We start from the raw sequence: 25,049 nt of genomic DNA on the forward strand, positions 1-25,049 counted from the left end.
GATCAGTGGGAGATAGGCGGCATATACAGAAAACACAAACAGACACAGTACAATCCAAAAGTCTGGACTGAATGTATGTTTTTTGTCATCGTCAAGATGTTTTTATCTAAAAGATTTAAGCTTAAATGACCCTTCCTGGTTCTAGTCAGCACCGCCTGCTGACTTACTGGAGTATGTGGAGACTCCTATTCCTGTCAGCTCTCGATAATTGCAGCTTTCATAAGAAAATAGAAGTGGCCCTAGAACAGAGCCCTGTGGAACACCGTACTTTACTTATATACAAATAGAAAATTTTCCATTTTCATTCATAAAGTGATAGCTGTGTGTATCTAAACCCAAAGTTTTGACCTCAACAAGAGTTTCTAATATGTCTGATGCTGATATGTATGATGTTTAGCGCTGCACTGTGATCAAGGAGCACTAGCTGACATATTTAATATTTGGTACCAAACCGCAGTTTGGCCTATATGATTGGATTTAATTTTTTTGTAAACTTACAGATTTTACTCTTTTAAAAGCCAGTGGCTACATGCTTGAAATTTCTTCCTAAGTAAAATGTTAATGGTAATGACGATGCATGTGTATCAATTTGTTTCTAAAGCAATTTTGTACATTGCAACAAATAATTACTTTTTGAAAATAGTAAGAAGTATTTTTTTTTCTCAGCCAGCACAGTATGACTACATGTGGAACATCTGTAAACCTGAAAAGTATCCCAGGTGGCTCACTATAACGCTTCTTGAGAGAATGAAGAGCAAGCACATTGTAAAAAAAAATAAAAATAAAAAATTGGCTCAACTTAAAAAGTTATTGATTTAGCTCAACTTGAGGGGAATTCATTAAATTTGAAATGAATTGTGTTTTTACAGTGTGAAGAAAGATTGAGGAAATAGGGGCTAACTTCAAGAATCTAAAATGGAAGAGAATAGAACATGTTTGAATGTTTATTAAATAATATTTGGGTCACTATATAATGCCTATGTGTCTAGTCTTTTGTCTGGTACTGTAGCTCATAGTTACTGCCTTCTTAAACTCATTTAAATGGTCTATTCTCTTTTTGCACATGATCCTGTCTTTGTTGTTCCTGGAATGCAGACTCATCAGCAGCTCGGGAAGAGGCTACAGCGCTTACACACCTGCCTGCTATTACCTCATAAAACAACTAGTAACACTTGAACCAAAGCAGGTTATTTATTACTTTAATTACTGACCACAAATCTACCTAAACAGACTTTTAACCACTTTATAAACCATCTTACTGTTCTTAAAGGGGTCAGGAAGGGTTCAGTGGCCCTCAGTGTCCTCACTTAACGGCACTCATTCCCCTCTGTTTCTCGCACTGCCTACTAGGAGTGTGTATTGGTGTCATTTATATACAACGCTGTGCAAAAGTCAGAGACCACCTGTCGTTTATTTCAATTCCAGCCAAAACAGCCATTAAACGCAAGTTATTGTTTTGTTTTTTTTCAGTTTCAGGAAAAAAGCCGAAACACATTTTTAACAGATTCACACGAAAGCCATACACCATGTTTCCATTCCTTTCAGGAGCCTCACTTTCAGCTCTTCAAAGAACCTGCAGACACGCCTCCAAAGCTCAGTCTGAGAAGCTGGTTGATTTTCTGAACTAATCAAACACATTCAGTGGTGTTGAGGTCTGGACTCTGGGGTGGTCAGTCCATCGTCCAGCTTCTTTGTTTGGTGTGTCCGTCTCCTTTTCTCAGTGAGGTTCTTCTTGATCAGCTACACGTCCTTTCAGACCCACAGCGCTGAGTGGTCTTCTCACAGTGGAAGGATGGACAGAAACTCCTGTGGATGTTTTCAGATCTGAAGCAGCTTGATCTTCTCCTCTCTCTCAGAGATCAAAGCTTTCAGCGCTGTTTATCTGTTTATCTCTGAATGTATTGTTTGAACTCCAGTTTTGGAAACTTTTTTTTTTTTTTTTCTTTCTTATTTTTCCTCCTTTGACTTTCTGCTTCCTCATGCATATAGATGATCTTATCAAGTATCATATATCAAACCTTCACTGAAAATGGTGGTCCCACAATAATTAAATAAATAAATAAATGTGTATTCAGGGCTTAGACATTTACAGACATTGCTCTGATCTATTTAAACCCAGAGCCTGATGTAGAGTCAGCAATAAACTCAATATATACAAAATCATCATTTACAGAGTGCTTTCTGTGGGGCGGTGTCTGTCCCAAACCCCACCCCCTCAATTTAAACTCATGAAAATAAAACTTACCTATGTTGGTTTTAAGATACTTTTCATTTCTCTTAAATTGAAGTTGAAAGATTTGAATTTGAGTTTACTAGATGATCATTTGTTATGAAATATATATATTCTTTGCATTTTTGCCATGTTTTTTGTCTTTTTTTTTGTTTTGTGTTTTTTTTTTTGTTTTTTTTTTAAGAAAAATCTGAAATCTGGACTAAATCTTGTTGATGCTAAAAGTAAACTGAATGTAATATTAATTCATAAAGTAACAGTGGAATTAATGCTGTAAATATGTAACTGCATTTAAACTTTTTTAAATTGGAATTCCTCAGAAGTTTCCATATTTACCAAGGATTTAAAAGGTTAATTAAACTTTATTCAAGAAATGCTGTCGCAAGTTTCCATGTCGGGACTTAGAGAGGTTTAGTCTGTGGGCGGAGCCTTATTTTAGCCACACCCCTGCACTTTAGAGCAGAAATTGAGGCACTCATGGCATTTAGATCCCATTGCATCACTTAGATCCCATTGTTTTGATTTAAATGTGTCTCAAAGTCTGAAAGGCAGTGTGGAACATGAAGAATCATCACTACAGAAACATTACAGGGGGCAGTCGTGGGCTGGAGGTTAGGGAACCGGCCCTGTGACCGGAAGGTCGCCGGTTCGATCCCCAGAGCTGACAGTATGTGGCTGAGGTGTCCTTGAGCAAGACACCTAACCCCCAGCTGCTCCCTGGGTGTCATGGATAGGGCTGCCCACCGCTCCGGGCAAGTGTGCTCACTGCCCCCTAGTGTGCGTGTTCACTAGTGTGTATGTGGTGTTTCACTGCACAGATGGTTTAAATGTGGCGGTGAAATTTCCCCGTTGTGGCACTAAAAAGGGTCACAACTTAATGTTTTCTGCAATGACGATTTTTTTTTTGTGCTCTATAGAAAAATATGATGATTTTGTTTGTATAATTCTTCGAAGCGGTGTTTCCTGGTCATGTACTGGCTGCTTTTTTGAGTATAAAGTCACTCAAAGCAAAAGGATTTAAGTCTGAAGTCCAAGATCAACTAAAAGTCCTAAATGTGTTTTGAGCTCGGAGTCTGAACCAGCTCAGTAGTGTTATCTATGCAACGTGACGAGGATGCAGCGAGCGTGATCTCTACTCATCCACGCTGTGGTGTGATGAAGTAATGATGTTATTTACACACAGACAGTAAACAGCAGGTGGAGGAGGTGTTTGTTAGTGCGAGTTATTGCAGATGGGTTTGAGTTCGTACCTCCCTCTGGTCTCTCTGGTCTCTCTGGTCTGTGGCTGGGTGGAGTGTACAGCGTCCATATGTGTGGATGAGTGTGACCAACCTTGAGAAAATGAAGCAGCTTTACGTCATCAATAGTGTCTTTGAAGAATACAGAGATGACTAAATGTACATGCATTTTTTATTTCATATATTTTATGGAAATACAGCTAAAATATACTTTTCTATATTTTTCTGAAGTATAATTTTTGACATTTTAGATTACACCGTATTATGCTGTGAGAAAATACACTTATTTCTCAACATAATGAAATATACATAAGTTTAAGTATATTTATTTATTTTAAAAGCATACTTTAAGATTTTAAAGTATGCTTTAGTACATTTTAGTTGCAATATAACTCAAATTAACTTGAAATTAAATGTGTGTATTGATGCATTCAAGAGTATAGATTTAAAATATATTTGATTTCTATTTAATTTGTGTCTTATAGTTTAATTTCATTGCAAAGTTAGGATAAAAACACTCCTAAGCCTGGAAGGTGTTTCAACGTCACCTAAATACATAAGTTGTGTTTATTTATTCATTTACATATAATTATCTTTTTAAAAAGTACACTTAATTTCGCTTTTGTCAGGACAAAACCTTATATCTCGTATTTTGACATTTTTCAGTTTTTGACATGATTTGAAAATGCCTGTTGTTCTTTACATAGTGTGTAAATTTCATAATGAATGGACCAAAAGAAACGACCAAAAATGACTTGGAAAAACATCTGGTTCCATTGACTTCCATTACAATAAAGGTGTGTTTTTTCTCTCTCCTGTAAAGTTCCCATTTTGAAGACATGCTGTTTTATTTAAGTGTATTTAGTGAAGTTGAAATATTATATGAGATTAATTTTAAGTACATTCTAGTTGCAGTTGCATAACCCAGTAAGTAGCTCTGAAGGGTATAAGTATGGTTATGTCTACAGAATAACATTTAAGTGCAATTTAAATTGTTTAAAAAAGCTCTCAGAAGCACACCTATAAGTATTTAACATATATTTAATCTTAGCTTAATCACAATTTTAAGAATTTTGTCAAAGGTTGTTCTTAAATAATGTAACGTGTTAAAAAGAGTGTAAATATTAAGTGTTTACTTTTCACATTAAAACACTTGTTAAACGTCCACTTGAATGCATTTTTCCTTCACAAGGGCAGGCCTGGTGTGGGGACCTACTGATCCACACACACTCATCCCTGAGCTGAGTGTGTGGATGAGTGTGTGGGAACGTGAGGGGACAGTCTCACACACACACACACACACACTTGTCAATGTGTCAGAAAATGAGTCATTTCCACAAACAAGCAGCTCTCGGTCTCTGAGAAAACCTGCTAAAAGAGTGGCTTTCTGACGGAGTCCAGACGGTTTAGACGTCTGAGATCGGCCCATATTTGGAGCGCCAGGTCGTACTTTGGTGAAGTCTTATGATGTCAATTCAGTGAGCAGCAGTGTTATCTGAATGGGTGATATGAATGAATTCATTGATGAATAAATTTGACATTTTTATAAAAATGAGATATTGGAGCAGTGCAAACACACATACTGGCCACTTTATTAGGACCCCCATTCCTGTAGCTCCAGCTTGCTTTATTGAATGAAAACAAAGTGTGAAAAACAGGCTGTACTTTGTTATGAACGAAAACATAACTGAAATGTGATCGTCCTTATCTGACTTTGATGCCATTGATGAGGTCACGTACTGATATTTGATGATCAGTTCTGGATCACAAGCTAGACACTTTTAATGTTTATAGTGGAACTATAAATTAGGTGTTTCTAATAAAGGGGCCAGCGAGTGGCAGCTCAGGGTGGGTGTTTCTAATAAAGGGGCCAGCGAGTGGCAGCTCAGGGTTGGCGTTTCTAATAAAGGGGCCAGCGAGTGGCAGCTCAGGGTTGGCGTTTCTAATAAAGGGGCCAGCGAGTGGCAGCTCAGGGTGGGCGTTTCTAATAAAGGGGCCAGCGAGTGGCAGCTCAGGGTGGGCGTTTCTAATAAAGGGGCCAGCGAGTGGCAGCTCAGGGTGGGCGTTTCTAATAAAGGGGCCAGCGAGTGGCAGCTCAGGGTAGGTGTTTAGACTGTACTAGATAAACACAATCAATAATTATCTATCATCGCTAAGCGTGTTGGGATCAGTCAGAATGCGGCGCTGGTAGTTGGCAGCAGGAGTTTAGCAATATAGTTTTAATTGCCAATAAGAACATCTTTATTGTTTTACAACGTGATTATATCCTGTAATGTGGTCGTATTAAATTACCATCAGTCGCAATGCTGATTGATTGTTCCCGTAATGGAATAAACCTCTCTTTGTTTGTTAAATCCCTTTAATTCATTCCATTGTTGTTGTATTTTGTCATCAGACCCATAAAGATCCAATAACCCCCGACACAGCTTGTCCTGATTTGGCTCTAGCAGTATGATGTGGGCTGAGGTTGTGTGCTCTGTTTTCTACAGCGCTCTCAGATCAGCGCTGATGATTAACCCCTCATCCGTCCACCTTGCGGCACCGAGAACGCAGTTCAGATCAGTACAGTCAATGTTTCACTGCTGTTTCGCTAAATCACCTCCAAAGTAACACGACTGGACATTGAGAGGTTTAAGAGCGTTCAGTTTAAATTCTAAACAAAGATTCAGATTCAAATGATGAAAGATTGTAAAATTTCCATAAAGAGGTTCTCTCTCTCTCTCTCTCTCTCTCTCTCTCTCTCTCTCTCTCTCTCTCTCTCTCTCTGTCTCTCTCTCCCCCTCTCTCTCTCTCTCTCTCTCTCTCTCTCTCTCTCTCTCTCTCTCTCTCTCTCTCTCTCTCTCTCTCTCTCTCTCTCTCAGTTCACTGCAGTCAGATTTATTGGTGTGGCTGTGTTTAATTGCAGCTCTGAGAAAGCAATAATAAACATTCAGAGCAGGGGTGCCCAAACTTTTTGCCCTGGGAGGCTTTTTTAGTGGGAGTGCAGTTTTAGTGGTGGATCAAAACAATAAAGCAACATGCAAATAAGGAAGATATTATTGTACTTTGTTATTGAATACTTAACGAGTTTGTGCAGCGACAATTTATAGATTAAATAATCTCAGTTTAATTACAATAAACACAATAACAACTTGGAGAAACTCGGACACAACGAGGCATTTTACCCGCTACTGATCTCTCTCTCTCTCTCTCTCTCTCTCTCTCTCTCTCTCTCTCTCTCTCTCTCTCTCTCTCTCTCTCTCTCTCTCTCTCTCTCTCTCTCTCTCTCTCTCTCTCTCTCTCTCTTTTCTGCCTCCATCGATCCTCTCTCTCTGTTCTTCTCATGGATGTCGTCGGTCGCTGAAATCTCTGACCATGTTAAAAATAACTGTATAAGTACTGCGGTGCCACAGATCAGTTACACAACACGGCTCTGGGTAAATTGTGGCCGTGACACATGTTCCTGACGGCTGGCGTGGCCCCGCAGCAGCTGGCCTGATGTTTCCAGCAGGCGGACGGAGCCCGGGGCCGAGGGAAGGGCAGCTGGAGGATCAAACGGACGATACGCTCCAGCCACGGGCCCGTTTGATCCTCCAGCTGCCCTTCCCTCGGCGGGAAACACCCTCACTGCGGCTTCACTCCACTAAATATTAAAGAGCGATTCCCTGCCCTCCGCTTTCTTGCCCTGCCAGCTTGCGGCTCCTGTAAATAAAAACTGCCGCTGCCACTCATTCATTTGGGCGTTTAATATCTGAGAATGTAGTGAAATCCCAAAAATACCCAGGAAAACACACAAACGCCAACGCGTTCTGTTTACCAGCTACAGAATCGCCTCCAAAAGATGTGTTTTCTACATTTTTTCTGTTTTGATTGAGATTCTCCCCCCTGAAAAATGTGCCTTAGCATTCTTGGAAGGTTTGAGGAATCCGAGGCTGACATTGATCAAGGCTCTGTGGAGATTTGGGCTTTTGGATTTCATGTTTGTAATCAAACAGCTGCTGTCAGTCTCAGCACTCCATACACTACATACCTATATACACAGGAATCAATCAGGCATAACATCACACTGTCCACTTTATCAGCTCCACTTACTGTATAGCTGGTCTCTGTAGTTCTACAGTTACAGACTGTAGTCCATCTGTTTCTCTGATACTCTGTTACCCTGTTCTTCAGTGGTCAGGACCCCCATGGACCCCCACAGAGTAGGTACTATTTGGGTGGTGAGTCATTCTCAGCACTGCAGTAACACCGACGTGGTGGTGGTGTGTTAGTGTGTGTTGCGCTGGTGTGAGTGGATGAGACACAGCAGGGAGGGAGGAAAAGTGTGAGAAAACATTGCCCACGAGAAAGAGTGAGAGAGACGAAGTGAGAGAGTAAGACATGGAGAGAGAGTGTGCATGAGAAACAGCATGAGTGAGAAAGACCGCCAGAGAGAATGAAAAAAGCGTGACAGACAGAACAAGAGGGGAAGAAAGGGAGAGAATGAGAGAGAAAAAATGAATGAAAATAAAGAGAACATAGTGAAAAAGAGAGCATGAGGGAGAGAATCAGTCAGAGAAAAAGAAAACAGAAGACAGAATGAGAGACGGGGGTTGAGAGAGAGAATAAACAAGGGAATGAGTGTAAAGTAAAAAGACAGAGAAAGAAAAGGATTCAAGAGAGAGAGAGAAATAGAGAGAGGGCAGAGAAAGAAAAGAAGGGAGATTAATAATTGATCACATTGATTTGTGCCTCAATGTGATGATCGGTTATTAATCTCAGCGTTACTGAGCTCTGCTAAAGTCTGAGTAGACTGATAAATCAATGTGATCGGTTATTAATCTCAGCGTTACTGAGCTCTGCTAAAGCCTGAGTAGACTGATAAATCAATGTGATCGGTTATTAATCTCAGCGTTACTGAGCTCTGCTAAAGCCTGAGTAGACTGATAAATCAATGTGATCGGTTATTAATCTCAGCGTTACTGAGCTCTGCTAAAGCCTGAGTAGACTGATAAATCAATGTGATCGGTTATTAATCTCAGCGTTACTGAGCTCTGCTAAAGTCTGAGTAGACTGATAAATCAATGTGATCGGTTATTAATCTCAGTGTTACTGAGCTCTGCTAAAGTCTGAGTAGACTGATAAATCAATGTGATCGGTTATTAATCTCAGCGTTACTGAGCTCTGCTAAAGCCTGAGTAGACTGATAAATCAATGTGATCAGTTATTAATCTCAGCGTTACTGAGCTCTGCTAAAGCCTGAGTAGACTGATAAATCAATGTGATCGGTTATTAATCTCAGCGTTAATGAGCTCTGCTAAAGTCTGAGTAGACTGATAAATCAATGTGATCGGTTATTAATCTCAGCGTTACTGAGCTCTGCTAAAGCCTGAGTAGACTGATAAATCAATGTGATCGGTTATTAATCTCAGCGTTACTGAGCTCTGCTAAAGCCTGAGTAGACTGATAAATCAATGTGATCGGTTATTAATCTCAGCGTTACTGAGCTCTGCTAAAGTCTGAGTAGACTGATAAATCAATGTGATCGGTTATTAATCTCAGCGTTACTGAGCTCTGCTAAAGTCTGAGTAGACTGATAAATCAATGTGATCGGTTATTAATCTCTGTGTTACTGAGCTCTGCTAAAGCCTGAGTAGACTGATAAATCAATGTGATCGGTTATTAATCTCAGTGTTACTGAGCTCTGCTAAAGCCTGAGTAGACTGATAAATCAATGTGATCGGTTATTAATCTCAGCGTTACTGAGCTCTGCTAAAGCCTGAGTAGACTGATAAATCAATGTGATCGGTTATTAATCTCAGCGTTACTGAGCTCTGCTAAAGTCTGAGTAGACTGATAAATCAATGTGATCGGTTATTAATCTCAGCGTTACTGAGCTCTGCTAAAGCCGGAGTAGACTGATAAATCAATGTGATCGGTTATTAATCTCAGCGTTACTGAGCTCTGCTAAAGCCGGAGTAGACTGATAAATCAATGTGATCGGTTATTAATCTCAGCGTTACTGAGCTCTGCTAAAGCCTGAGTAGACTGATAAATCAATGTGATCGGTTATTAATCTCAGCGTTACTGAGCTCTGCTAAAGCCTGAGTAGACTGATAAATCAATGTGATCGGTTATTAATCTCAGCGTTACTGAGCTCTGCTAAAGCCTGAGTAGACTGATAAATCAATGTGATCGGTTATTAATCTCAGCGTTACTGAGCTCTGCTAAAGCCTGAGTAGACTGATAAATCAATGTGATCGGTTATTAATCTCAGCGTTACTGAGCTCTGCTAAAGCCTGAGTAGACTGATAAATCAATGTGATCGGTTATTAATCTCAGCGTTACTGAGCTCTGCTAAAGCCTGAGTAGACTGATAAATCAATGTGATCGGTTATTAATCTCAGCTTTACTGAGCTCTGCTAAAGCCTGAGTAGACTGATAAATCAATGTGATCGGTTATTAATCTCAGCGTTACTGAGCTCTGCTAAAGCCTGAGTAGACTGATAAATCAATGTGATCGGTTATTAATCTCAGCGTTACTGAGCTCTGCTAAAGCCGGAGTAGACTGATAAATCAATGTGATCGGTTATTAATCTCAGTGTTACTGAGCTCTGCTAAAGCCTGAGTAGACTGATAAATCAATGTGATCGGTTATTAATCTCAGCGTTACTGAGCTCTGCTAAAGCCTGAGTAGACTGATAAATCAATGTGATCGGTTATTAATCTCAGCGTTACTGAGCTCTGCTAAAGCCGGAGTAGACTGATAAATCAATGTGATCGGTTATTAATCTCAGCGTTACTGAGCTCTGCTAAAGCCGGAGTAGACTGATAAATCAATGTGATCGGTTATTAATCTCAGCGTTACTGAGCTCTGCTAAAGCCGGAGTAGACTGATAAATCAATGTGATCGGTTATTAATCTCAGCGTTACTGAGCTCTGCTAAAGCCTGAGTAGACTGATAAATCAATGTGATCGGTTATTAATCTCAGCGTTACTGAGCTCTGCTAAAGCCGGAGTAGACTGATAAATCAATGTGATCGGTTATTAATCTCAGCGTTACTGAGCTCTGCTAAAGCCGGAGTAGACTGATAAATCAATGTGATCGGTTATTAATCTCAGCGTTACTGAGCTCTGCTAAAGCCGGAGTAGACTGATAAATCAATGTGATCGGTTATTAATCTCAGCGTTACTGAGCTCTGCTAAAGCCGGAGTAGACTGATAAATCAATGTGATCGGTTATTAATCTCAGCGTTACTGAGCTCTGCTAAAGCCGGAGTAGACTGATAAATCAATGTGATCGGTTATTAATCTCAGCGTTACTGAGCTCTGCTAAAGCCGGAGTAGACTGATAAATCAATGTGATCGGTTATTAATCTCAGCGTTACTGAGCTCTGCTAAAGCCGGAGTAGACTGATAAATCAATGTGATCGGTTATTAATCTCAGCGTTACTGAGCTCTGCTAAAGCCGGAGTAGACTGATAAATCAATGTGATCGGTTATTAATCTCAGCGTTACTGAGCTCTGCTAAAGCCTGAGTAGACTGATAAATCAATGTGATCGGTTATTAATCTCAGCGTTACTGAGCTCTGTTAAAGCCTGAGTAGACTGATAAATCAATGTGATCGGTTATTAATCTCAGCGTTACTGAGCTCTGCTAAAGCCTGAGTAGACTGATAAATCAATGTGATCGGTTATTAATCTCAGCGTTACTGAGCTCTGCTAAAGCCTGAGTAGACTGATAAATCAATGTGATCGGTTATTAATCTCAGCGTTACTGAGCTCTGCTAAAGCCTGAGTAGACTGATAAATCAATGTGATCGGTTATTAATCTCAGTGTTACTGAGCTCTGCTAAAGTCTGAGTAGACTGATAAATCAATGTGATCGGTTATTAATCTCAGCGTTACTGAGCTCTGCTAAAGCCTGAGTAGACTGATAAATCAATGTGATCGGTTATTAATCTCAGCGTTACTGAGCTCTGCTAAAGCCTGAGTAGACTGATAAATCAATGTGATCGGTTATTAATCTCAGCGTTACTGAGCTCTGCTAAAGCCTGAGTAGACTGATAAATCAATGTGATCGGTTATTAATCTCAGCGTTACTGAGCTCTGCTAAAGCCTGAGTAGACTGATAAATCAATGTGATCGGTTATTAATCTCAGCGTTACTGAGCTCTGCTAAAGTCTGAGTAGACTGATAAATCAATGTGATCGGTTATTAATCTCAGCGTTACTGAGCTCTGCTAAAGTCTGAGTAGACTGATAAATCAATGTGATCGGTTATTAATCTCAGCGTTACTGAGCTCTGCTAAAGTCTGAGTAGACTGATAAATCAATGTGATCGGTTATTAATCTCAGCGTTACTGAGCTCTGCTAAAGTCTGAGTAGACTGATAAATCAATGTGATCGGTTATTAATCTCAGCGTTACTGAGCTCTGCTAAAGTCTGAGTAGACTGATAAATCAATGTGATCGGTTATTAATCTCAGCGTTACTGAGCTCTGCTAAAGTCTGAGTAGACTGATAAATCAATGTGATCGGTTATTAATCTCAGCGTTACTGAGCTCTGCGTAAACACACAAACTCAGCAAATCCATCAGTGTGTGAATCACTTCTAATCTTAATACACGTAAAAATAAAATAAACCCCTGAAAATACAGTAAGAAGGATGAAGCTGAAGTTGGCTTCCTGTTCACCAGCTTCTTTTCTGAGTTTTCCAGTTCCACCTTAAATGGTGCAGCAGTAACTTTCTATTTAGTTAAATAAGTTAAGATCCCCTGAATAGGCTATTAAATAGGTTTAATATAAAACCAGGGGAAAAACAATCACAGCAGCAGGTTCTCTGAGCTTCACCAACCACACGACCACATCTACACATAAACACCACACAGACATGAGCGCAGACCACTGCATTCCCTCCGTTACATAATCCCATCCCACTTTCTGACAGCAACGTTCTTAAAATAGTGGAATTGTGGACAGTATCTTTCTTAAACCGCTGCTCTGTAATGGTACTGAATGCAGTCCAGCAGCGACGTTGACCTTCCCAAAATGGCAGCACCATTAATGTGCCTGGCTGGACCCAACACGGCTTCTAGGTATGTACATATCTCCCAGAACCCACAGTGTCCAGCCTTTTAGCTTGGCTACTTCGGGAGAGCTGCCGAGTGATTTGTCTAATTGCCCTTCATCTGTGCTGATCTTGCCTTGGACTCTCTTACTTTGCCTTTTGCCCTTTGGATCTAGTTGCCTGCTTTTACGTCTTTCTTTGTTTTCTAGCCTTTCTGGATGTGACCCTTGCCTGTTTAGCGACACTGGCTGTTTTCCACCGTCGAGCCAAATGGTTCTCAGGGCCGTACTGGGCTGTTCCGCGCTGGTCCAGACTCGTTAGAAAAATTATGCTTTCCGTTTCCATCTGTTCTAAATCTAAGCCAACCAGCTACTCTCTTCTAGCTGGTTAGACAACACATTTAACAGAAATTGCTTTTAGATATCTGGTGTTGAATGCCATCCATCCATCCATCCATCCATCCATCCATCCATCCATTTTCCAAGCCGCTTCTCCATCAGGGTCGCAGCTTGAACTTATTTGAATGCTTTTAGGTTGGATGCTGGCGGCTGTGGCACAATACGTTATACACATAGAACCAATCAGCGAGCAGCTACATCATTACATCGTCTCACCAAATGGTTCGGTGCCCCTGAGTATGGTTAGTTAACCATGCCAAAAATCCCAGACCGAGCCCAATTTTTCATGTCAAACCAAGTCCATGTGGAAATGCCACTGGAACGGTTTCCCTCCATGCTAAGAACCGTTCGGCCCTGCGGTGGAAAAGAGGCCATTCATTTTTGCCAAATCTTCATGATTTAGCCTCATTTTTCACTTTTTACTGCAAGCAAATCTTTTTTTCTTCATTTCTCCTCTCTTTCCAGCTTTCTGCCCATTATTCCTGCAGTTTTCTTAAATTCCCGTCACCCATATAACTGATTTAAGAGCAGTACACATGAATCCGTCCTGCAAACTAGAGTTTGAAGAGATGCTTCAAAACTGGTGAAAACTTTACAGAAACCTGAACACGTCACAGTCACGCTCGTCATAACCACACGCCAAAACTCTACATCTTTCTCTATGAAGAACTGGTAGTGGGTTCAGCCTGTGGCTCCTGGTCTCCTCACTTGCAGCGTTCAAGTCCAGTTCACTGCTGTAAACAAGGACCAGGGAGAGAGACCATGTCAGCTTTCAGAGCCGAAAGAAAGCAGAAAAAACCCCTCCGCGCTCTGTGAACCAGGGAAGGCAGGCTGTTCTCACTGGCATCTGGCAGGCAGGTGGGCTCCATGCTCAGACTGAGGCCGTGCGCCCTCTGCAGGACATTACAGGACCTACAGGACACTCACTGCCCTTCAAACATTTGGGGACACCTTGACCTTTTTTTTTCTTCTTTTTTAATTTTCCAGCTAATGTTTAATTTTCATTGTTATTTTTCAATTTAGTAAGAAAAAAAAGAAGTTTATTTATCATAAAACACCTCTGAGCTCATGCTTTGGGTATATTTATACTCTCAGCTTCATGATCTTCAAAGTATCCTCCTTGACATGAAGAGCAGGTTTGGCCTAAATAATGATTTGACAGATTTACACTGGAACTCTTTTGGTACAGAAGTGCTTTAAACATCTGAAAGGTTTTGAGTGCTGACATGACAGTAAGAGTAACTAGGATCTTATGGGCCTCAGTAAATAAAGAGCCCCTGCGCAGAACAATGACACATCATTAATTTTACTGAATAAAAAATGCTTGTTTTTAACTTGTATTGCTGTCTCAAACACCCACTAGCATACAAACCTAACTCAAAAAAGTTGGGACAGTACGTAAAATGCAAAATAAAACTGGAAGCAGTGATTTGTAAACTCTTTCATAGGAATTTAATTGAAAACAGCAGGAAGAAGAGAGATTTAATATTTTAACAACTTTATTGATTTTTGTAAATGCATGCTTATTTCCAAATCTGATGCCTGTAACACATTCCCAAAAGTTGGGACTGGGGCAACCCCTGTTTTGGTTTTCCACAGCTGAACAGGTGAACATCAGAGGGCGACGGCGGTGAGGTGCCGTAAGTTCAGGGAACTCCAATTCCCAGAAGCCCTCAGGCTGATTAGGCCTAACCTGGCACAGCTGTGAACTCCTCTACTTAAGGCCTGTGGCAAACAGCAGCCCTTTGTCACACCTATGTAGAGGGGTGGCCAGTATGGTACACAGCCCATGTGGGTATTTAATTGAAAAACAAAAAGGAAAGAGAGAAATTGCCCCAAAACCACTTAAAAACCAAAACAAGCCTTGAGCAACAAATGGCTCCCAGCTGTACAAAAGTTGTTTGCTCCGTGAAGAGCAAACAGGTCTAACGTAAAGTTGATCTTTCTCTCATAATTATAGAGAAAGTGATTTATTTTAATTTTATTTCACTTTTCTAGTTTAGCTTCTGAGTGCTGCGTTCAGTGTCCCCTTTTGTTTGCCTTTTTCCCACCTTTTTTGTTTACCCTTCATTGTTTTTCCCGTTTTTGCTTGTGCTTCCCGGTGGCACAGCAGTAACTCCTTGGACCAATACAATTTGTCTCTGGGTCACCTCAAGTCCAACATGCGCATTCACTAAACTCCCATTCTATCGACTCAATAAACTCATTTAAATGCGTTTCCCTCTCTGCACTCGGGTCCGCCGCCCTGCCGTCCTGCACTTAGGTCTGCCTCCCAGCAGGTGATGCTACCATGATTGGTTATAAAATGAGCAATCATGAAAAACTGTGTCCAACAGTTTAAGAACAGTGTTTATTATTGTAAGATCGCTCCATTTACTGTGCATAACATTATTAAAATACTCAGATAACCCAGAGAAATCTGTGCAGAAAGGTCTTAAAATAGATATTTCAAATTTAAGTGTATGAAAACGACTTACCTTTTGGGATATCCAGGCATATTTAATGGCTCATGTGTCGGCTAAAACGAGTTCCAGGTCCGATCGTTTGTTTTGTTGTTTACTTCACTGTCGTTAAGGTGCCTTAAAAGAACCTCAGCCTTCAGCAGTGAGGTGCGTTTTCTGAAGATGAGCAGGTGGTTTAAAGTGCACTGCTGAACTGTTTTAAAGAGGAAGCTTGAGCTGTGTAATATCTGCAGCTCCAGCTTCCACTGTGTTTAAACTCCCCACCTTTCATCTCGTTGCGGCCTTGTAAAACAGGAGTAGACGCTGTTTCCTGGCACTTGCCCACAGCAACATGATGCCAAATTCATGTACTAAATGCTATCAATCAACCTTTCTGCAAATTATGACATAACTGAGCATTATACAAAACAATGCTCATAAATCTGTGATAATAAAAGTATAGAAAATGTTTTTTCTTCAAAAATTAAAACAAAAAAAGGAAACTTTAAGACAAAAATATTAACAAATCAAAGTAATCAAATAAAACTGTTTAGTGGATTAGTATCAAGAATGAATGAATAAAACAGTTAATAACAAAAATGAGCTAAAAAACATCTAATAAAATGGTAATGGTAAAAAAAAAAGTAAGGAATAAAACAAATGACAATTTACCAAGAAAACAATTAAAATCAACTAAAAATAAAACCACTTAATCAACAAACAGTTGCATGGAGGTGGTCAGAAATTCCAAGTGTAAAATGGAGTCTTGGAGATGACTGTAATAAAGTCCAGCTCACTGCACTGCAGCTAAAAGCAGATTGGTCAGAGAGTGAAGGCTGATAAGATATGTTGATTATATATGATCAGGGGAGGGGAAGGAGGTGAGTCTGGTTCCATTGATTTACATTAAAAGTAAAGGTGTGTGTGGGGTTTTTTTTTTTTTCTCTTGTTTCTCCAAAATGCTAACTTTACACAAGGTTTTCTGGGAGATTAAAATTTATATACACACTGCTCAAAAAAATAAAGGGAACACTCCAATAACACATCCTAGATCTGAATGAGTGAAATATTCTCATTGAATACTTTGTTCTGTACAAAGTTGAATGTGCCGACAACAAAATCACAAAAATCAATGGAAATCAAATTTATTAACCAGTGGAGTCCTGGATTTGGAGTCACACACAAAATTAAAGTGGAAAAACACACGACAGGCTGATCCAACTTTGATGTGATGTCCTTAAAACAAGTCAAATGAGTGCTCAGTGTTGTGTGTGTGTGTGTGTGTGTGTGTGTGTGTGTGTGTGTGTGTGTGTGTGTGTGTGTGTGGCCTCCACGTACCTGTATGACCTCCCTACAACGCCTGGCCATGCTCCTGATGAGGTGGCGGATGGTCTCCTGAGGGATCTCCTCCCAGACCTGGACTAAAGCATCCGCCAACTCCTGGACAGTCTGTGGTGCAACGTGGCGTTGGTGGATGGAGCGAGACATGATGTCCCAGATGTGCTCAATCAGATTCAGGTCTGGGGAACGGGCGGGCCGGTCCATAGCTTCAGTGCCTTCATCTTGCAGGAACTGCTGACACTCCAGCCACATGAGGTCTAGCATTGTCCTGCATTAGGAGGAACCCAGGGCCAACCACACCAGCATATGGTCTCACAAGGGGTCTGAGGATCTCTTCTCGGTACCTAATGGCAGTCAGGCTACCTCTGGCGAGCAGATGGAGGGCTGTGCCCAAAGAAATGCCACCCCACACCATTACTGACCCACTGCCAAACCGGTCATGCTGAAGGATGTTGCAGGCAGCAGGTCGCTCTCCACGGCGTCTCCAGACTCTGTCACGTCTGTCACACGTGCGCAGTGTGAACCTGCTTTCATCTGTGAAGATCACAGGGCACCAGTGGAGAATTTGCCAATCCTGGTGTTCTCTGGCAAATGCCAAGCGTCCTGCACGGTGTTGGGCTGTGAGCACAACCCCCATCTGTGGACGTCGGGCCCTCATACCATCCTCATGGAGTCGGTTTCTAACCGTTTGTGCAGACACATGCTCATTTGTGGCCTGCTGGAGGTCATTCTGCAGGGCTCTGGCAGCTCCTCCTGTTCCTCCTTGCACAAAGACGGAGGTAGCGGTCCTGCTGCTGGGTTGTTGCCCTCCTACGGCCTCCTCCACGTCTCCTGGTGTACTGGCCTGTCTCCTGGTAGCACCTCCAGCCTCTGGACACTACGCTGACAGACACGGCGAACCTTCTTGCCACAGCTCATATTGATGTGCCATCCTGGATGAGCTGCACTACCTGAGCCACTTGTGTGGGTTGTAGAGTCCGTCTCCTGCTACCACGAGTGTGAAAGCAGCACCAACATTCAAAAGTGACCAAAACATCAGCCAGAAAGCAGAAAGGTACTGAGAAGTGGTCTGTGGTCCCACCTGCAGAACCACTCCTTTACTGAGTGTGTCTTGCTAATCGCCAGTGATTTCCACCTGTTGTTGTCTGTTCCATTTACACAACATTAAGTTTGATTTACTTGGAGTTATATTGTGTTTGTGTTCCCGTTATTTTTTTGAGGTGATAAATAAACCAATTTTTTCAACTTATCCAAATGCAACAATCTGTAATATGTAAGTCTGCAATATACTCCTTGTCTATACATATGACTATACATATACTCCTTGCCCTTGTCTTGTTACGTTTCTGAGCATTATTTGCTCTGACTGTTTGGTAGCCCTGGTTCCTTCTTCTCATTTTCTCGTTTGTTGGTTCAGTTCTGTTCTCTGTTTTGTTCCTAGTCTGTTTTCCTATTTCACCTGTTCTTGTTTTCAAGGTGGATTCTAATAAAACCAATTAAATGTGTTTTGAATGATGATTATACATTTGAGCCCCCTAACCCTGTGTCAGCAATGGGTCACCATAAAGTAACTGAATTCACTTTTTAGAAGGGCTGTCTGGATATCTTTTTTGGATATATAGTCTAGTGAAACTCTGAGTCCCTGACCTGCTGTGTAGTTAAACTCAACTGTCACAGTGTGAATTTCCCACCATGTCTCTCAGCCCAATCAACCTCTATCACAGTGAGAATTGTAATGGCTTGTGGCCCCTTCAAACCCCACTGTCGTGGTAAGAGGTGTCCCGGCTCATGGCCCAATTAAACTGTGCTGGTGTTGTAAGAAGCGTCCTGGTTCACGGCCCGATCATACTCCGCTGTCATGGTGAGAGATGTCCCAGCACAGAGTCCAGTCAAACTCCGTTGTCATGGCCTAGCCAAACTGTGCTGTCATGGTGAGGAATGTCCCCGCTCAAAACCCAATCAAACTGCTGTCATGGTGAGGTGTCCCAGTTCATGGCCCAGTCAAACTCCACTATCACAATGAGAATCGTCCCAGTTCACGGCGCCAATCGAACTCCACTGTCTTGGTTAGTGTCGCAGCTCATGGCCCAGTCAAACTCAGAGAAACGTCCCAAGTCATCATGCAAATCAAACAGTCATGGTGAGAAGTGTCCTGGCCCACGGCACAGTCCAACTCTGCTGTTGGGCTGAAAAGCCACTCAGCTTGTGGGGCAGTCAGTCTTCGCTGACACAAAGCAAAGTTCCCAGCTCACAGCTTAATTGAACCCTGCTGTCATGGTGCAAACTCCCTGAGTCACTGCCCAGTCAAACTACATCACAGTGAAAAGTGACTGAGCTTGTAGACACGCTACAAATACTAATGACCGCAAGCAAAGTATACAAACGACCACACAGACACACAACCACACACTCTCAGCCCATTCAAACTGCTGTCGCAGTGAAAAGTGACCGAGCTCCCCTGTCATGGTGCAAAGTCCCCAGCTCACATCCTGATTAACCTCTGCTGCCGCACTGCAAAAGTCCCCAGTTCATGGTCTAATCAAACTCCAACAGGGCGCAAGCTCTTCAGCCAGTTCTCAGTTAAGGAAGGAGAACAAAACCTGCTTGTCGCAGCCAAAATACAGCGTTCTTACTCCAATGAACCACTGGCTTTCCATTTTAAACTCCTTAAGCTTTGTGTTGTCACACATAAAACTTTCAATTCCAGAAAATTTACTCACAGCTATGCCAGTTATTACTCTACCTATGACTTGCATGTGCTTTTTGCTCTATTTACAGAATGCGTCATATCACTTTAACCATTGTGTCCAGATCAGTGCGACGTGCTCTCGGTGAAGAACACTACTGGCCAGTCCTTGGTTAAAGAGCCTTTAAGAATCATTCATTAGACTGTGACATTAAATATCATCGATGCGTTTCGAATGTACCGTCTTAATGTGGGTGGCAGTCACAGTTCAGTAAAGCGGTGAATCAGGGTTTTTCATTGCGTACAGTCAAAAACACTGTAAAAATAAATTGAGCGGCTAAGCGGAGTGCGGTGAAGTCTTCTCCGTGTCTGTGGGCTGCGGGGGAAAGGGGGCTCTGAAAGGTCAGGATGACTCAATCTGGATTTATAAGGTTATTTGTCACTATCATTTATATTCCACTCAATAGCAGGAGCTGCTTAGAAACCCAAGAGAGCTACAAAGCATTCCACAGATCGTAGACTAACTACTGTCAACACGCCGACAGCACTGCCATCTGGAGAAACCGCACGCACACAGAACATGTAGCCTAAAGAGCAGCTCAACAGCTCGCTCACCAGGACCCTCGGCATCTTCATTATCCTGTAATTAAACTCGCAGCCAACTCATTTTCCAACTACAAAGGGTTCTGTATGCGTTCTTAGGACAAGGGTTCTATATTGTACCAAAACAAGTTCTAGATCTTGGTACCTGAACTCTTTTTGGTGGTGCACAGAACCAAGTTTTGGTGACACGACATTTTGCGTGTCCTTTTTAAATGAAATAAACTCAGTAACAGACTCTCAGTAACATCCACAACACATCAGTGTAGCAGCAGTGGACTTTCAGTAGGTCATCAAGAGACTTTTAGGTACATAAATAAAAACTCGTCACTTTATTTGGTGAGAGGAACTGAACACGTAACGGGTTTAATACACGCCATCAACATCCTCGACAAGCTGTTATAGACACACTGACACCATCCTGGACCTGGAGCTCCACTGGATTAGGAAGGGAGATTTAAGACTAACGCTGTGGTGAGGGTTAGGATTAGGTTTTAGATTGAGGTGAAGGTTAGGATTATGATTAGGGCCGGGGTGAGGGTTAGGATGAGATTATCTACAAAGGGCTACTCCAAATGGTATTTTTTAGAAACGTGAAGCCACCAAGAAAAGTTTCTAGCAACAATTTTTTTTTTATTTAGAACAATTTCGAAAGGTTCTATAAAGGATCTTTATCATGAAAATAATACACAACATTATTATTATTATTATTATTATTATTATTATTATTATTATTATTATTATTATTATTATTATAGGAAAATGCATTAGTCAATGTACTAATTGGACATAAGATGTATGAATCATTTATATGTAATGTTGTACATTGTATATTTAGTAATAACATTTTTGTACTGATATATAATTATAATGTATATTTTACTTTAGACTTGTTAGTTTAAGCCTAGGTCTTTGTTGGTGCTTCATGTGAGTCCTACTCAAATTCAAATTCAGCCCAGTTAATGCTGCTCATGAAGATGCATAAATACTTGAAAAAGTCAGAACGACGGTTATAGAAATCTAGAAACCCTGAATGCGAAGAATTAACAGCAACTAATCAAATCATTTCATTAAACAAGAGTGGCCTTTGTAGAGTACTATATATTTGTTGAGTAACGTTTTATGGAGTAACGAGTCTAAATTTGCAACTAGGATTGTAAAAATGCTGAACCAACTTCTAAGACTGAACTCGTATCCCTGAACCTGAAGAATATCCATGTAGATTTAATTGAGAAACTGAAAAGGAGTCGTCTGAAAAAGAATGGAAGTTGTAATGAAGGTAAGTAGTAACTTTTTAAAGAAAATAAATTAACTTTTGTTAAACTTTTAAAGTTTTATATATATATATATATATATATATATATATATATATATATATATATATATATATATATATATATATATATGTATATATATATATATATGTATGTATATATATATATATATATGTATGTATATATATATATATATATGTATGTATATATATATATATATATGTGTATGTATATATATATATATATGTATGTATATATATATATATGTGTATATATATATATATGTATATATATATATATGTATGTATATATATATATATGTATGTATATATATATATATATATATGTATGTATATATATGTCCTCTCAGTTGTATTTAAGCATTAGCGCCTAGTTCATGAATCATGAAAATGCAGATAGTTTTTGGCAGTGAAAGGGCAAAGCAGAGAGATGAAGGACCCAAACACTTCTGAATAATATCAGATATTAAGTAATGGGAAAGGATTAAGTAATACATCATTCAGTACGGCCCAACACAAAAATAATCAACATCTGGAGCATCTGCACGTTTTTTAATGATATGTATCGTTCCAAATTTCTGGTCTGGAACAGATAGGGCTGGGAACTGCTGGGAAAGTTCAGCGTAAGCAGAAACACACGGGGCCATATGGACCCCTAGCCTGCGCTCTGTTCCAGAAGGTTACCTTCATTCCCGTTAGAGATGGGTGCCGGAGCCTCTTTCTCAAATAAATGCCCATTTTCCCAGTGCCCAGCTGAGAGCCTGTCCACAGCCCAGCCCTGCAGGGACAGATTTATGTCTGTGTGTTCTGGTGGGCTGTGGGACCGCCATGATCTTGGCTAATGTAGGGTGTGTTAATGATTACACTGTTAAACGGGGATACAGGCCTGACGAACCCGGAGACCTGGTGGGCCAGACGAGGTCAGCTAGGGCCATTCTCAGACAGTCTAGCCAGTTGGATAGAACTTATAACAAAACTAATAAATTAAAGGAAGACAAAAAATCTAATTAACGGTTTCCCACCTTTTACCCTGAATGTGGTCAATCAGCCAAGTTTGATGTCTGAAGTTAACTTCTTTAGTTTTGTACTGGAAGATAATGCTAATGTCTGTGGTTTGGGTTCTGCATAAATTATAGAAAGTGGCCTTTTCTCAACTGAATAGTCTGAATAGTCAGTCTGTGCTTTTAAGAAACATTTGAAAATGTATCACATTTAATTCCAGTTCTGCTTAGTTTTTGTATTTATCTTTGTAGTATTTTATTTAATGTGTAATATTTTTTTTCCTTTTTATAGCTATTAATTAGCAGTTTCAACCAATCTGCAAATATTTAAAAGTGCAATCGGCATTAGATTTAATTTACTACTGTATTACATCACCTTTCTTTTTAACAGCTCTTAATAAATGTTTGGGGACTAAAGATATAAACTTATCCCGTTTTGAAAGTGGACCTTTTTGCCGTTTTTGTGTTATGCCTTTGGCACATTTTGACCTAAATAACATCAATGTTCTTTGATGTTAAAATAAGGATTGATGTCCCTGAAAAACATGGCATCTGAAAGGCAGCGTACGTTGCTCCAGAATGTATTCAGTATTAATGGTGCCTTCAGAGCCAGCAGAATACTCCCCTACACCTTGAGTGATTTTGAACTTTACACTGGTAACAATGTGGATGGTTCTTCTTTTTTTCATGGGCCTGGACAACACAATGTCCATTATTTTCATAAACAATCTGAAAGGTTGACCAGTACATGTTTCCACTGATCATCAGTCCATTTCAGATGATCTCAAGCCCAGAGAAGTCATTTCTAGATGTTGATATGACTTCCACTGTGCACAGTAAAGTCTTAACTTTAATTTGTGGATGAACAACGTTGTGGTTTGTCAAAGTATTCCCAAGTCTACGTGGTGACGTCCAGTGCAGAAACGTGCCTTTTTTTTTAACGCAGTGCCATCTGAGGGGTCAGAAGTCATGCTCATTAATTTATGGTTTTTGGCCTTGCCCTTTATGCAAAGAGATTTCTCGATGTTTTTTTCTCTGGATCAATTGATATTATGCACTGTAGAAAATGAACTAAATCTAAAATCCTTAGAATTGCAGTATTTTTAAACTGTTTAATTTTAAGCTTTTTTTTTGGCAGAGTGAAGAGTCTCAACCAAGATCCTTGCCCATAACAATGTCTCTCTTTGCTTTTCCTAGATGCTTCTTTTATGTCGAATGTAAGGGGGAGCGAGGAGGCGGACGCATACGCGGAGATAAGCGAGATTTATTACGGGCAAATCCAGGGTCGTAGTCAGAACAGTCCAGGGTCAATGAGCCGACACGGACAGATCGAGGGTAAGACATGACGAAAACAACCAGAACCAACACAAACAAAGACCAGGTACAACGATACAATGATACAAAGATACAATACAAAAGGTACAAAGACTGGCAAACGGAAGGGGCAAACACAGGGCTTAAATACACGGAACAATGAGGGACAGGTGATAACAATCAGGGGCGGAGATACAAAACCAAAACATGAGCACATGGACAGGACTGGGAGGAGCCAACCGTGACAGAACCCCCCCCCAAAGGCACGCACACCGGGCGTGCCACACAGAACAAAACAACCCAACAAAAAAGCGAAACCCAGAGAAAGACAAAACTAAACTAAACAGGCACAGACACCGAAGCTAGAGCAGAGGCAGAAACGGGCACAGAGGCAGAAACGGGCACAGAGGCAGAAACGGGCACAGAGGCAGAACCACAAGGCACAGGAACAGAACCACAAGGCACAGGAAGAGACACAGACGGAGACACACCAGACACAGGAACAGACGAAACAGAACGAGGACAAAAAACGGAGGGAGGACGAGGAGGCACAACACAAAACGACGCCGAACGAGAGACGACCGGAGACACAGGACGAGGAAAACAAGAACGAACAACAGACCACGCAAAAGACAGGGGAACAGGCACCAGGACAGACACAGGAACAGAAACAGGGACAGAAACAGAAACAGGAACAGAAACAAAAGGAGACACAGGAACGGGAACCACAACAGGAACGGGAACCGAGACAGACACAACAGTAGGGAACAGGACAAAACCAGGGACTGAACAAGGCAGAAACAAAGGAACGCAAACAGACACAGGAGGCACAGAAGGACCACAGGGAACAGGGACAGAAACGGAGGGCCCAGGGGGAACAGACACTGATGAGGGCGGGATGGGAGGGAACAAAGGGGATGTAACGTCCACGGAGGCAGGCGCGGGGCCTGCTGCGACGTCCGCGGAGGCAGGCGCGGGGCCTGCTGCGACGTCCGCGGAGGCAGGCGCGGGGCCTGCTGCGACGTCCGCGGAGGCAGGCGCGGGGCCTGCTGCGACGTCCGCGGAGGCAGGCGCGGGGCCTGCTGCGACGTCCGCGGAGGCAGGCGGCGGGTCCGGAGGCAGGCGGCGACTGGCGGCGGGTCCGGAGGCGCGGCGACTGGCGGCGGGGCCGGAGGCGCGGCGACTGGCGGCGGGTCCGGAGGCGCAGGCGTGCCGCGGGGTGCGGCCACGGGATCAGAAGTGCCGCGGGGTGCGGCCACGGGATCAGAAGTGCCGCGGGGTGCGGCCACGGGATCAAGCTTTCGGGCTGGGGACCTCTGCTCCAACCTGGAGGAACCCACAGATACTGGACCCACTCGGCCGTTCCCAAAGCTCACTCGAGCGATTGGCAGCTCGCAGTGACGCTTGCGAACGAGCCGTGTACCAAAAAACGGGTCATCTGAATGCTCCTGCCGTCTGACACCGTCTTGCACTGCAGGTC

The sequence above is a fragment of the Pygocentrus nattereri genome, chromosome 6 (assembly GCF_015220715.1).
Source record: "Pygocentrus nattereri isolate fPygNat1 chromosome 6, fPygNat1.pri, whole genome shotgun sequence".
Lineage (NCBI taxonomy): Eukaryota > Metazoa > Chordata > Actinopteri > Characiformes > Serrasalmidae > Pygocentrus > Pygocentrus nattereri.